Genomic DNA, 15534 nt, shown 5'->3' with positions numbered 1-15534 from the left:
ACTACAGAAGAATAGCCTTTAAGAGTTATCGAAACGGGGTTTCCCGAAGATTAATAGTGTGAGCATAGTTAAATCATTAAGATTGTATTTGATACTTGTGAATACATCATCTTTCCGTTTATGTAAGTAATTTAGTTTTTCCTAGTAAGAAAGATTGATCAGAAGAAAGTCGGAAGATGAGTCGTCATTGACATAAAGTGTAAGAATTGCAGAACATAAGGAAAGTTGTTTGGATCCCAACATAAGAGAATTATCTGCAAGTACAAGACCTTAACCCTTGGTCTAAGGGGGAGAAGTGAAAATCTTCAGCAAGTCCAGTTGGAGATTTGAAACCCGCATGGTTAGCATGATATATAAGAACTATAAAATCATGCCCAGTTGTGTATCACTAGGGTGGTGCCATTGCCCCAGACTCTAATCTTCAGAGTACTAGTCAAAGACTTAGCTCACAACAATTCTATAAGTGTTTTCATAAAGTATCTTAAAAAGATAATCAAGTATGGGAAGTATAGCTCATGATTGAGGCAGACAAGAGAACTATGGTGAAAGAAATTCAACACTTAGCCAAGCTAGGATTTCGACTTTCGGACACCGAAGATGGTGAAGTTGTTATCCAGAACAAGACTTGTTCCTCCTTAGTAGCCAAAGTGAAGGAGAAATAATTTGATGATCCCTACTTGTCGTAGATGAAAGAGGGGACACACAAGCATAAGACGATGGCTTTTGAACAAGGGGGGATGATGGTACTTTGAGGTACCAAGGCAGATTATGTGTTCCAGACATAGATGAGCTGAAAGAGCGGATTATGTCTGAAGCCCAGAATTTCAAGTATTCTATTTACTCAGGTCCGAAAAAGATGTACCATGGTCTTAAGGAGATTTATTGGTGGAACGACTTGAAAAAAAACGTCGAAGACTTTGTGGCCAAGTGTTCGAATTATCAGCAAGTGAAAGTCGAGCAACAGAAAGCCTAGTATTTAATCATAGAATACACAATATTTTTGAGTGGAGATGGTAAATATAGAATTTATAACAGAATTATCTTGCTCATTTTGAAAGCATGATTTGATTGGGTGATTGTAAATCGACTTACCAAGTCAGCACACTTCTTGCCAGTAAAGACTACAGATTCAGCAGAAGATTATGATAATTTGTACATTTAGGAAATCGTCTGATTGCATGGGACTCTGTGGTACATCATTTCGGACCGTGGTGCTCAGTTTAAAATGAACTTTTAGAAGTTCTTTCAGAAAGGATTAGGCACAAGTATTTCATCCTCAGAAAGCTGGCCAGGCAGAGCGCATTATTCAAACACTTGAGGATATGTCCTTGATATTAAAAGTAATTGTGATGATCACATACCTATCATTGAGTTTGCTAATAATAACACCTATCATCTAGTATCAAGATGGCACCGTACGATACTGCGTATGGGCGAAGGTGTAGATCGCCAATTGGTTGGTTCAAAGTTGGTGAAGCAGAGTTGTTGGGACCAAATTTTATCTATCAGACTATGGAGAAAGTCAAGTTGATTATGAAGAGGTCTCAGAGCCACCAAAAGTCCTATTCGGACGTGTGGCATAGAAACTAAAGTTTCAAGCTGATGATTGGGTATTTGTAAAAGTTTCGCCTATGAAAGGCATTATGAGATTTGGGAAGAAGGGGAAGCTTAATCCCTGTTATATTGGGACGTATAGAATCTTGCGAAGGATCGAACAAATAGCTTATGAGTTGGAGTTGCCACCAGATTTAGCGGTTGTACACCCAATACTGTCACGACCCCAAATTCCATCCGTAGGATGTCATGATGGCACCTAGTCTCTAAGACTAGGTAAGCCTATCAATGCGAAATAATAATAAATATCTGAAATAAATAAACTACAATTCAAACAATTTCAACTCCCAAAACCCGGTAGAAATAAGTCACAAGCTTCTAAGAATTTATTCTCAATGTCTCTATATGTCAAGGTCTAAATAAAATATAAGGAAGCAACATAAAATGATAGAAGAGGACTCCGGAGTCTGCGGACGCTGGCAGATATACCTCGAAGTCTCCGTGCGCAGGTAACTCACTGACGTCTAGGCTGGTAAAAATGTACCTGGATCTGCACAAAAAGATGTGCAGAAGCGTAGTATGAGTACACCACAGCGGTACCCAGTAAGTGCCAAACCTAACCTCGGTAGAGTAGTGACGAGGTCAGGTGAGGCCCTACTGGAATATAATAATGGTATGGTAAAATGTTTATCAATGTAGTAAAATAAAATGACATTGAAAATGAATCAAATAGTATGTCACATTTAATGACACCAAATAATTGCAAACAATATCTCGTGGAATCAAAGCAGAATTTCCTTCAACTTTATGAAAATCACAACAATTAATCGAAAGCAACTATGACCATAAATCAATATCAACAAGGGCACTACCGAGGTACCGCTTCGTAGTCCCAAGTTATAAATAATTTCACAATATCTCATTTCCTTATATCACCGCGGGAGCCTTCACAATTTATTTAAAGAAAACATTTTTTTCCGAAATAGCATCCCGCATTTTAGCCACCCTAATCACACTACATGACTTCTAGTAGTCACCCCTACTAGCCACGCGTATCAAGACACCCTTATCTCACCGCATGCATTTCAACACCCAGACCTTATACCACCTCATGCGTATTAATATCACAATATATCACAATTTGCACCTCAAGTGCCCAATATTTCAATTTTTCCACAAAAAAAATCAACAACAATAGTTTTCAATAATAAAGAGCTCACGGCTCATGCTAGAATAATCCAAAAAAACAATCTTACGAAAATATTCAAGAATAAATAATTCAGAAAAATAATATTTCAAATTTTTAATACGTTACTTCAATATCAAATTTAAAAAATGTCAAATACTTCATATTAATAATATTTAATTTAAAGAAAATCAACCTTCAAATAATGCACAGTATAAAAGAAAACAAGTTTCAATTAAACAAAAAAAACAATTAGGAGGAAAAGGTCAAGCAAATTTAAAAAATATAAACATTAAATCAATAATGAAGAATATAACAAAATGAAATAATTTAATTAATGCGCAACAATGATCTACACAATTTAAAACATAATCTTTCACATTTAGCCCGTGTACACACTCGTCACCTCGTGTACATGACTTTTCACACATTAGAATTATCAATCCTAGGAGAATTTCTCCCACACAAAGTTAGACAAGTCACTTACCTCGACTTGCTCCAATTTAACCAAGTATTATGCTTTTTTCTCGTTTTTATGACTCCGATCGATTCGTATCTAGTCATAATTAATTCAATACAGTCAACAAAAATTATAGTAATCAATTTCATAAGAAAATATTATATTTTCAATAAAATCCGAAATTAACTCAAAATTTACCTGTGGGGCCCACATCTCAGAATCCGGCGAAACTTACAAAATCCGACAACCCATTCAATTACGAGTCCACCCATACTAATTTTACCAAATTCCGATAAAAACTCGACCTCCAAATCTTAAATTTTTATTTTTGGAAGATTTTGCAAAAATCTTGATTTTTCTTCCATATATTCACGGATTCATGATGTAAATGAGTATGGAATCATGAAATATAATCAATATAGGATAAGGAACACTTACCCCAATATTTTCCCGTGAAAATCGCCCAAGAACCGTGCTCCAAAAATCCAAAATGAAATGAATAAAATGACCATTTTTGGTCCTTAAGTTTCTGCCAATCCCTCACTAAAAGTCCATTTTTCGTCACTATAAGTCCACCAGAAACTGCTCTACCAGCCTTTCTTCAATTGATCATACCTTTCTGTACAAATGTTCAAATGATGAATGGTGTAACTTTCTAGAAATTAGAATCAAACGACTACAACTTTCATGTTTTGAAAATCTTCCGATTCTTTATGAATTTTGAGATATAAGCTTCCAAAGTCGGCTCCACACATCAGAAATTTCTGGCGAAATTTCTGGCAAAACTGCTCTACTAGCTTTCATTCAATCTATCATAACTTTCTGTAAAAATGTCAAAATGATGAATGGTTTAACTTTATGGAAACTAGAATCAAACGGCTATAACTTTTATGTTTTGAATATTTTCTGATTTCTTATAGATTGCGCGATATAAGCTTCCAAATTCGGCTCCACGCACCAGAAATTTCTGGCGAAATATCTGCAACAGAAATTTCCAGCAGCCTTCTTTGTCCAAAATCCATTATGTTTACCTTCTGAAATCCACCCGAGACCCTCGGGACCTTAACCAATTATACCAACATGTCCCAAAATACAATACGAACTTAGTCGAGGCTTCAAACCACATCAAACAATATCAAAACGACGAATAGCACCTCAAATCAAAATCTATGAACTTTGAACTTTCAAATTCTATATCTTGTGCCGAAACACATCAAATCAATTCGGAATGTTTTCAAATTTTGCACACAAGTCATAAATGACATAACAGACCTATTCCCATTTCCAGAATCGGATTCCGACCTCGATATCAAAAAGTCAACGGGGTCAAACTTCCCAAAAATTTAACTTTTGGCATTTCAAGCCTAATTCCACTACGAACTTCCAAATAAAATTCCGATCATGCTCCTAAGTCCAAAATCATCATACGGAGCTGTTGGAATCATCAAAATTCTATTCCGGGGTCGTTTGCACATAATTTGACATCCGATCACTATTTGAACTTAAACTTTTAATTTTTCATCAAAATTCCATATCTCGGGCTAGGGACCTCGGAATTTGATTCCGAGCATACGCCTAAGTCCCAAATGTTGACCAAAGTCAACTCAACTGACAAAACACTGATCCGAGTCCGTTTGCTCAAAATGTTGACCAAAGTCAACTCAATTGAGTTTTAAGGCTCTAATTCACATTTTAATTCATTTTTCACCTGAAAACTTTTCGAAAAATTTTACGGGCTACGCACGCAAGTCGAGGAATAATAAAATAGTGCTTTTTGAGGTCTTAGAATACAAAATTAATTATTAAATTCAAAGATGACATTTTGGGTCATCACATTCTCCACCTCTAAAACAAACGTTCGTCCTCGCACGGAGTTAGAAAAAGTACCTAAGCTGGTGAATAAGTGCGGATAACAGCTGCGCATATCATGCTCGGTCTCCCAAGTCGCCTCCTCGACCGGATGACCCCTCCACTGAACCTTCACGGAAGCAATGTTCTTTGACCTCAGCTTTCGAACATGCCTATCCAAAATAGCCATTGGTTCCTCAACATAAGATAGATTCTTGTCCAACTGAACCGAACTGAAGTCTAACACATGAGACGGATCGCCGTGATATTTTCGAAGCATGGAAACATGGAATACCGGATGACCGGCAAAGAGACTAGGTAGTAGTGCAAGTTTGTAAGCCACCTCTCCAACTCTCTCAAGAATCTCAAAAGGCCCAATATACCTAGGGCTCAAATTGCCCTTCTTCCCGAACCTCATCACACCCTTCATAGGAGAAACCCGGAGCAATACCCGCTCACCAACCATGAATGCAACATCACGAACCTTCCGATTCGCATAACTCTTCTGTCTAGATTGGGATGTACGAAGTCAATCCTGAATCAACTTAACCTTTTCCAAGGCATCCTGAACCAAGTCTGTACCCAATAGCCTAGCCTCGCCCGGTTCAAACCAACCCACTGGGGACTGACACCACCTACCATACAAGGCCTCATACGGAGCCATCTGAATGCTTGACTGACAACTGTTATTGTAAGCAAACTACGCAAGTGGTAAGAACCGATCCCAAGCACCCCCAAAATCTATCACACACGCACGAAGCATATCCTCCAGTATCTGAATAGTGCGTTTGGACTGCCCGTCCGTCTGAGGGTGAAATGTTGTACTCAACTCTACCCGAGTACCCAACTCACGTTATACTGCCCTCCAGAACTGTGATGTAAACTGCGTACCCCGGTCAGAGATGATAGATAACGGTATGCCGTGAAATCTGACAATCTTGCGAATATAGATTCGAGCCAACTGCTCGGAAGAGTAGGTAGTCATCATAGGATTGCAATGAGCTGACTTGGTCAATCTATCCATAATCACCCAAGCTGCATTGAACTTCCTCTGAGTCCGTGAGAGCCTAATAACGAAATCCATAGTGATCCTCTCCCATTTCCATTTTGGAATCACTAACTTTTGAAGCAATCCACTCGGTCGTTGATGCTCATATTTCACTTGTTGACAATTTAGACACCGAGCTACATACTTCACTATGTCTTTCTTCATCTTCCTCCACCAATAATGTTGCCTCAAGTCCCGCTACATCTTCGCAGTACCCGGATATATGGAGTACCGCGAACTGTGAGCCTCATAGAGAATCAATTCATGAAAACCATCCATATTAGGCACACATAGCCTGCCCTGCATCCGTAATACATTGTCATCTCCAATTGTGACTTCTTTGGCATCACCGTGCTGAACTGTATCCTTAAGGACACGCAAATGGGGGTCATCATACTGATTCTCCCTAATACGATCATAAAGAGAAGATTGAGAAACCACACAAGCCAAAACTCGACTCGGTTCGAAAACATCCAATCTGACAAACTGGTTGGCTAAGGCCTGAATATCCAAGGCCAAAGGCCTCTCTGCTACCGGTAAATATGCTAAGCTGCCCAAACTCTCCGCCTTACAACTCAAGGCATCGGCCACTACATTGGCCTTCCCAAGATGATAGAGAATGGTGATATCATAATCCTTAAGCAACTCCAACCATCTCCGCTGCCGTAAATTAAGATCCTTCTGTTTAAACAGATGTTGTAGACTTCGGTGATCGATGTAGACCTCAAAATGGACACCGTACAAATAATGTCGCCAAATTCTTCAAGGCACGAACAATAGCTGCTAACTCAAGGCCGTGGACCGATTTTTGTTTTTCTCATGTACCTTTAACTGTCTGGACGCGTAGGCAATCACCCTACCATCTTGCATCAATATCGCGCCGAGACCAATACGTGACGCGTCACAATACACAGTATAAGACCTTGAACATGTAAGTAATACCAACGCTTGTGTCGGAGTCAAAGTGATCTTGAGCTTCTGAAAGCTTAACTCACACTCGTCTGACCCTGTAAATGGGGCACCCTCTTGGATCAATTTGGTCTTAATAGTTGTTCATAATCAATTACAGAATCGTCATTTAACCACATGTTAACAAAAATCTCGTTGCAAACCTTCATAATACTGATAACTAGATGCGAGGCATGAAGACTTCATAATTATTTACCCGAATTAACGAGTCACATTTAACGCCACCTGGGCGGGCACCTACCTCATAGGTTAAAAATTAATAATTACAACACGAATTTGACAACTATGCACAGAGAATTTCATATAAGAATTTTCAAATAAGCCTAACAGGCATGACTCCCTATTAGTATTATAGTACAAATTTAATTTCACAAGGGAGAACTTAAACACAAGAATTTTCCTCACAAGGATCTCGTCCTTATATAACTTCCACCGCAGCTCGTAACCCGGTTTAAACATATCAATTTATATAAAAATATGAGGATCTCGTCCTCAGTTCTGAATCACAAGTAATATGCACATCGTGCCAATTGAAAATTTCCATTTTTTCCTTTTAAATAATTTCGGTTACACCAAATCACAACACATAATGAACCCCACATCGGTAGGGCATATAATTCATAATTTGCAATTAATTATTCGGAATTTACATCAAAATTTACCGAAATGAGCAACAGAAAGCCACATTTAGCCTCGCAGCTCTTATTAATGACCAACACGAAATGATAGGCGTAGTTATCTCCAAACAATCTCCCAACAGGGGTAAACACATAAGTAGATTATAGAATTATGAAGCTCACTCATAAGTGGAGCACAATAGGAAGACTCGTTTCGATATTGAGAACCGAATCAACTTAAGGAAATTATTCCTTTATATTAAATCGAGGTCGTACCTGTAACGACACCATCTGATGTAGCGACCTCCGCCATACCGTAAAACAAATATATCAAAGGCTGGGTCTCCACCTCTAGGACGCCTTTTACCCGTCTGTCCTCCACCCCTAACTGGTCGTGTGGGTGGTGTAGTAACTGCAATGGGGCACGTAGCCTAAGTTCTTTGATGAAATAAGTCTCTCCTAAGTTTTTGACAATTTTTCTCATGATGTGCCTAGTATCACCGTATTCATAACAACCCTATTGCGGGTTAGGCTGCTCATATTGAGTCTGTGCCAGATAACTGGAATCACCATTGTAGGAACTCATGTCGGTGGTGCATTAAAAGAACTTACTGGAGCACCCCGAGTAATCTGATGTGCGGACTGGGCTGGCCGACTGCCCGAGCCCCCTCCATAATGATTTATACTTGCAGAGTAGAATCCACTGAATCCCCCAGAACCTTGAGACGTCTTGGTCTCCTTAGTTTCCTTTTTTTTCCTCACCCCGAACACATTCTAATATCTTGGCAATTTGTACAACTAGCAGAAATGAAGTATCAGCTTTTAGCTCCCTAGTCGTACAAAATTTTATGATCATAATTGAGTCCTTTAATGAGTCTGTGGACTCGCCCTCTGGCTATAGGAAGCAAAGTAGGAGTATGACGGGCTAAATTATTGAACCTGATGGCATTCTGACATCGTCAATGGTGACATAACGCAACCGTTCAAACCCTATGCGCCACGCATTACGGAGAGTCCAGAAAACAAACTCTTTCAAAAGCATTTCTGAGAACTGAGCCAAGTGGGCGGTGTTGCATTGGCTGGTCTGCTCTCTTCATAGGCTTGCCACGAACACCAGTGGAGAATTATCTCTCCCAAGGCGAATTTCTTCTTTTGTTATACTGACTCTACACTGTTGAGCTGACCAATTTCTTAACATACTCTTCGACTCTTCTTTGGGGTAACCCTTACCCCTATTTATACACAACGATCACAAAAGTAGAGCTCCATACAGATAAATCTTGTCACGAACCACATAGTCCAGACTCTCGTCAACAAGTGTACTTACTCCGAAGCATCCCAAAATCCGCAACAGTGACGTCCACGCTAAGTAGACCTTCTACAAATTTAGAGTTGTTTCTATAACTCCTTTGGTACTGAAGTACATGATTATTAAGGAGGCAGACATACAACAAATCCCAACCTTATCCTCTACAAAATCTCAGGCCTTAAACATGTGTAAATTTTAGGGAACCTTTTAGTACCACATATATACATTTCAGGCCAAAACTGATATAACACATGACCCCGCAATCCACCCATTGGTAGTGGACTCCCCCCACTCGGTCCGAAGTCATAGGTCATAACGTCTGATGATCCACAATAATAACCTTCACATCTCGTATAAATCAACCAGACGCCAACGTCCGTTGCACCCCCACATGATTCACTAGGTGATCTCTCAATACGCCCGCATCTTCAGTCGGAACCACACGTTGAGGCAATGTTTGAGCATCTCTGGCTCCCTCGTAGTCCATCTGCGGCATCACGAACCGTCGACGCACAACTGATACCAAGTGCACAATGTCATACATGAGTGGATACAAAGGAATATAAGATATATGTTTCAAGCTAAATCAATGCCGCACGATAAGGAATCAAAGAAATGAATATTTCCTAACAGTTCCATAGCCTCTCGAAGATAAGTACAGACGTCTCCGTACCGATCCACAAGACTCTACTAAACCTGCTTGTGACTCATAACACCTATGAACCTAGTGCTATGATACCAACTTGTCACGACCCCAAATTCCCTCCGTAGGATGTCGTGATGGCACCTAGTCTCTAAGACTAGGTAAGCCTATCAATGCGGAATAATAATAAATATCTGAAATAAATAAACTACAATTCAAACAATTTCAACTCCCAAAACCCGGTAGAAATAAGTCACAAGCTTCTAAGAATTTATTCTCAATGTCTCTATATGTCAAGGTCTAAATAAAATATAAGAAAGCAACATAAAATGATAGAAGGGGACTTCGGAGTCTGCGGACACTGGCAGATATACCTCGAAGTCTCCGTGCGCAGGTAACTCAATGACGTCTAGGCTGGTAAAATATACCTGGATCTGCACAAAAAGATGTGCAGAAGCATAGTATGAGTACACCACAGCGGTACCCAGTAAGTGCCAAGCCTAACCTCGGTAGAGTAGTGACGAGGTCAGGTGAGGCCCTACTGGAATATAATAATGGCATGGTAAAATGTTTATCAATGTAGTAAAATAAAATGACATTGAAAATGAATCAAATAGTATGTCACATTTAATGACACCAAATAATTGCAAATAATATCTCGTGGAATCAAAACAGAATTTCCTTCAACTTTATGAAAATCACAACAATTAATCGAAAGCAACTATGGCCATAAATCAATATCAACAAGGGCACTACCGAGGTACCGCCTCGTAGTCCCAAGTTATAAATAATTTCACAATATCTCATTTCCTTATATCACCGCGGGAGCCTTCACAATTTATTTAAAGAAAATATTTTTTCCCGAAATAGCATCCCGCGTTTTAGCCACCCTTATCACACTGCATGACTTCTAGTAGTCACCCCTACTAGCCACGCGTATCAAGACACCCTTATCTCACCGCATGCGTTTCAACACCCAGACCTTATACCACCGCATGTGTATCAATATCACAATATATCACAATTTGCACCTCAAGTGCCCAATATTTTAATTTTTCCACAAACAAATCAACAACAATAGTTTTCAATAATAAAGAGCTCACGGCTCATGCCAGAATAATAAAAAAAAACAATCTTATGAAAATATTCAAGAATAAATAATTCAAAAAAATAATATTTCAAATTTTTAATACGTTACTTCAATATCAAATTTAAAAAATGTCAAATACTTCATATTAATAATATTTAATTTTAAAAAAAATCAACCTTCAAATAATGCACATTATAAAAGAAAACAAGTTTCAATTAAAAAAAAAAACAATTAGTAGGAAAAGGTCAAACAAATTTAAAAAATATAAACATTAAATCAATAATGAAGAATATAACAAAATGAAATAATTTAATTAATGCGCAACAATGATCTACACAATTTAAAATATAATCTTTCACATTTAGCTCGTGTACATACTCATCACCTCGTGTACACGACTTTTCACACATTATAATTATCAATCCTAGGGGAATTTCCCCCACACAAGGTTAGACAAGTCACTTACTTCGACTTGCTCCAATTTAATCAAGTATTATGCTTTTTCCTCATTTTTTCGACTCCGATCGACTCGTATCTAGTCATAATTAATTTGATACAGTCAACAAAAATTATAGTAATCAATTTCATAAGAAAATATTATATTTTCAATAAAATCCGAAATTAACTCAAATTTTGCCTGTGGGGCCCACATCTCAGAATCTGGCGAAACTTATAAAATCCGACAACCCATTCAATTACGAGTCCACCCATACCAATTTTACCAAATTCTGATAACAACTCGACCTCCAAATCTTAAATTTTCATTTTTGGAAGATTTTGCAAAAATCTTGATTTTTCTTCCATAAATTCACGGATTCATGATGTAAATGAGTATGGAATCATGAAATATAATCAATATAGGATAAGGAATTTTTACCCCAATATTTTCCCGTAAAAATCGCCCAAGAACCGTGCTCCAAAAATCCAAAACGAAATGAATAAAATGACCAGAAACTGCTCTACCAGCCTTTCTTCAATTGATCATAACGTTTTGTATAAATGTTGAAATGATGAATGGTGTAAATTTCTGGAAACTAAAATCCAACAACTACAACTTTTATGTTTTGAAACTCTTCCGATTCCTTATGAATTTCGAGATATAAGCTTCCAAAGTCGGCTCCACACATCAGAAATTCTGGCGAAATTTCTGGCAAAATTGCTCTACTAGCCTTCATTCAATCCATCATAACTTTCTGTAAAAATGTCAAAATAATGAATGGTTTAACTTTATGTAAACTAGAATCAAAGGGCTACAACTTTTATGTTTTAAATATTTTCTGATTCCTTATAGATTGCGCGATATAAGCTTCCAAATTTGGCTCCACGCAGGAGAAATTTCTGCAACAGAAATTTCCAGCAGCCTTCTTTGTCCGAAATCCATTCCGTTTACCTTCCGAAATTCACCCGAGACCCTCGGGAACTTAACCAATTATACCAACATGTCCCAAAATACAATACGAACTTAGTCGAGGCTTCAAGCCACATCAAACAACATCAAAACGACGAATCGCACCTCAAATCAAAATCTATGAACTTTGAACTTTCAAATTCTATATCTTGTGCCGAAACACATCAAATCAATTCGGAATGACTTCAAATTTTGCACACAAGTCATAAATGACATAACAGACCTATTCCAATTCCAGAATCGGATTCCGACCTCGATATCAAAAAGTCAACCCCCCAGTCAAACTTTCCAAACATTTAACTTTTGGCATTTCAAACTTAATTCCACTACGGACTTCCAAATAAAATTACGATCATGCTCCTAAGTCCAAAATCATCATACGGAGCTGTTGGAATCATCAAAATTCTATTCCGGGGTCGTTTGCACATAATTTGACATCCGGCCACTATTTGAACTTAAACTTTTAATTTTTCATCAAAATTCCATATCTCGGGCTAGGGACCTCAGAATTTTGATTCCGGGCATACGCCTAAGTCCCAAATCACGATACGGACCTACCAAAACTATCAAAACACTGATCCGAGTCCGTTTGCTCAAAATGTTGACCAAAGTCAACTCAATTGAGTTTTTAGGCTCTAATTCACATTTTAATTCATTTTTCACCTGAAAACTTTTCGAAAAATTTTACGGGCTGCGCACGCAAGTCAAGAAATGATAAATAGTGCTTTTCGAGGTCTTAGAATACAAAATTAATTATTAAATTTAAAGATAACATTTTGGGTCATCACCAGTACTTCACGTGTCATGTTATGGCATTCAAGTTTCCAGTACTCGGATACTCATGTTAGTTCAATACTCATTTACTCATATCAGTTCAATACTCATATACTCATGTCAGTCCAGTATACAGATATTCATGCCAGCTTAGTACTCATATATTGATGTCAGTTTAGTATTCACGTATCCATGGCAGACCAGTATTCCGTCAATGCAGTAGTCATTCAGTTCAGTACCTCAACAATTCAGTAATCATATATTCATTCAGTTTAGTATGCAAGTGGTCATGAAAGTTCATGTTTCCACCAGATCCGTTTAAGGTCCAGAGTTAGTCATGGTTACAGCCATGACAAGCATTCGAGGACGAATGATCCCAAGGGGGAGAAAATGTAACACCCCGTAAATTCGGCTTAGGTATGAATGTGTTAAATGCGTAGTAATATTATATTTTGAACATGTAAAGTTCTATCGGTATGAGGGTGGAAATAGTTATTTTAGAATCAAGACGGAGAGTGAGGTGTTTAAGATTCGATAAAATCGACTAAGTTTACAAAAGGTATGTCTTGCAGCAGGATGTAGTGAAGGTGTAAGGAATTTGTGAAAACTCAAAACACAAAAGTTGAATCCCTTTGAAAAAGCTTTCCAAAGATATATTGTGTAGCCCAAAAGGATCTTTGTGGAAAACGTTATGTGTATTTTACTGAGGAATGCGTAGTATGCATGCCAAGTGCGCGCCCGGATGGTCCCATGCGCAGCCGCGCACTTGTGGCAGTGATAGTGCTTTTCGGTGTTAGGTGCGTGGTCGAGGCCTTCAAGTGTGTGGGAGCGCACCCGGGGGGTCATTTTTAAAGCCCTACTTCATCCCCCACACCCCAAAACACAAAAACTTGCTCTAGAAAGGAAACCTCTCAAGAACCTAACCTCCCCCAAGGTCCCTCCACCATCCAAGGTGAGTTTTAATGGTGATTCTAAGTTAGTTTCAATTGTTCAACACATTATTAACATGTATAAACCCTTCAAATCATTAGATATTCTACTGGGACATCATTGTTGAGGAAAGAAACCCTAGAACTCGAATTCAACATGATTGAACATCAAAAGGTAATATCGTCACCCTCTAAACGATTATAGCATTGGATTAATGATTATAGACTCTAAGGTCATGAGATATGAGTTGATGGGTTTGATTGAAAAGCATGAACTGTTATAGGTTTGGATTATTGATTGTTGATTATTGATTAAGGGTGTGTTATCTTATGGGATAAAGAATAGTATTGATTATAGCAATTTGAGATTTTAGAATTTATCTATGAGTAAGAGAATGGGTTATTGATTATAGAAACACCATTAATAAGGACTATGAAGCTTTATGCCTACCAAGTGTTTGATAAAAGGCCTAAGTGACCAAAACATGAGTATTATTGCTAATATGGAATCCCTTTGACTTGTATTGATATAGATTAAAGTTGAAAGAGTTGGCGAATATTGTATTACGCTCAAGAGCAGGAAGTTAAGGTATGTGAGGCTAACTCTCTATGTTTGGTAATGTTAATGATTCTCCCTACACTACGTTCTTTTACGATGTTACTAATTGCCTCAGAAGTATAGTTAAGCCTAGTTCCTTGAATAGTTGCAGAACTTCTATTATCTATCTCCATAACTCATTCATGACTTTCATTCTAAACGTTGTGAGCTCAGTGTGTAATCAATATAGACCTGAGTTCGATGCCCATGAGTCTCTTTCTAGATTACTCAGCATGTCATAATCATTCAAAGTTTCAGTTTTCATAATCAGTTCAACAATACATGCCTCAGTCTAGTCCTATTCAGTATTCCAGTATCATGTAACTCAATATGATTCAATATTTCAGCATCACATATTGTAGTATAATTCTCAGTTCCTGAATTTAAATCCCTGAATGTTAAAAACCTGTATTTGGGCCTGAGGTCGTAGTTTATATGCTTTATGCATATTTGGGCAAGAGGCTGTAGTTTATGCTTTATGCATGTTTGGGCCTGAGGCCGTAGTTGATGCATTATGCATTTTTGGGCCTGAGGTCGTAGTTATGTATACGTATACTTGGGTCTGAGGGCGTAGCTTGTGCACATATATATTGGTCATGAGTCCGTAGTTTATTCAGATAAACAAGTTGTTCATCATTTAGAAGAGGGAGTATTCATATCCTTACTTCCTTTGTTCAGTTTAGTTATCAGTTATCATTTCAGTTATCAGTTATCATTTTAGTTATCAGTTATCAGTTATTATTTTAGTTATCAGTTATCAGTTATCATATCAGTTATCAGTTATCAGTTTTCATTTCAGTTTTAGTTTTAGTTTCAATAGTTATCATTTTAGTTATCAATTATCAATTCTCAGTTATCAGCTTAGTTTCAGTTTTAGCATTTATAGTTCTTTCTTTCAGTTGCTTTATATACCAGTGCAATTTAAATGTACTGATGTCCCTTTTTGCCTGGGGCCTGTATCTCACGATGCAGGTAATAATTTACAGGTTGACGATTCAGAGCGCTAGGATTCTCGTACCAGCTATTTGGTGATCCCAGTTCTTTCGGGGCATTATCATTACCTTACAGTCTTCAGTATTTTCAGACAGTCAGTATTTTCAG

The sequence above is a fragment of the Nicotiana tabacum genome, chromosome 9, assembly GCF_000715075.1.
Source record: "Nicotiana tabacum cultivar K326 chromosome 9, ASM71507v2, whole genome shotgun sequence".
Taxonomy (NCBI): domain Eukaryota; kingdom Viridiplantae; phylum Streptophyta; class Magnoliopsida; order Solanales; family Solanaceae; genus Nicotiana; species Nicotiana tabacum.
The sequence above is the reverse complement of the archived record's forward strand: the minus strand, read 5'-3'. Positions refer to the sequence as shown.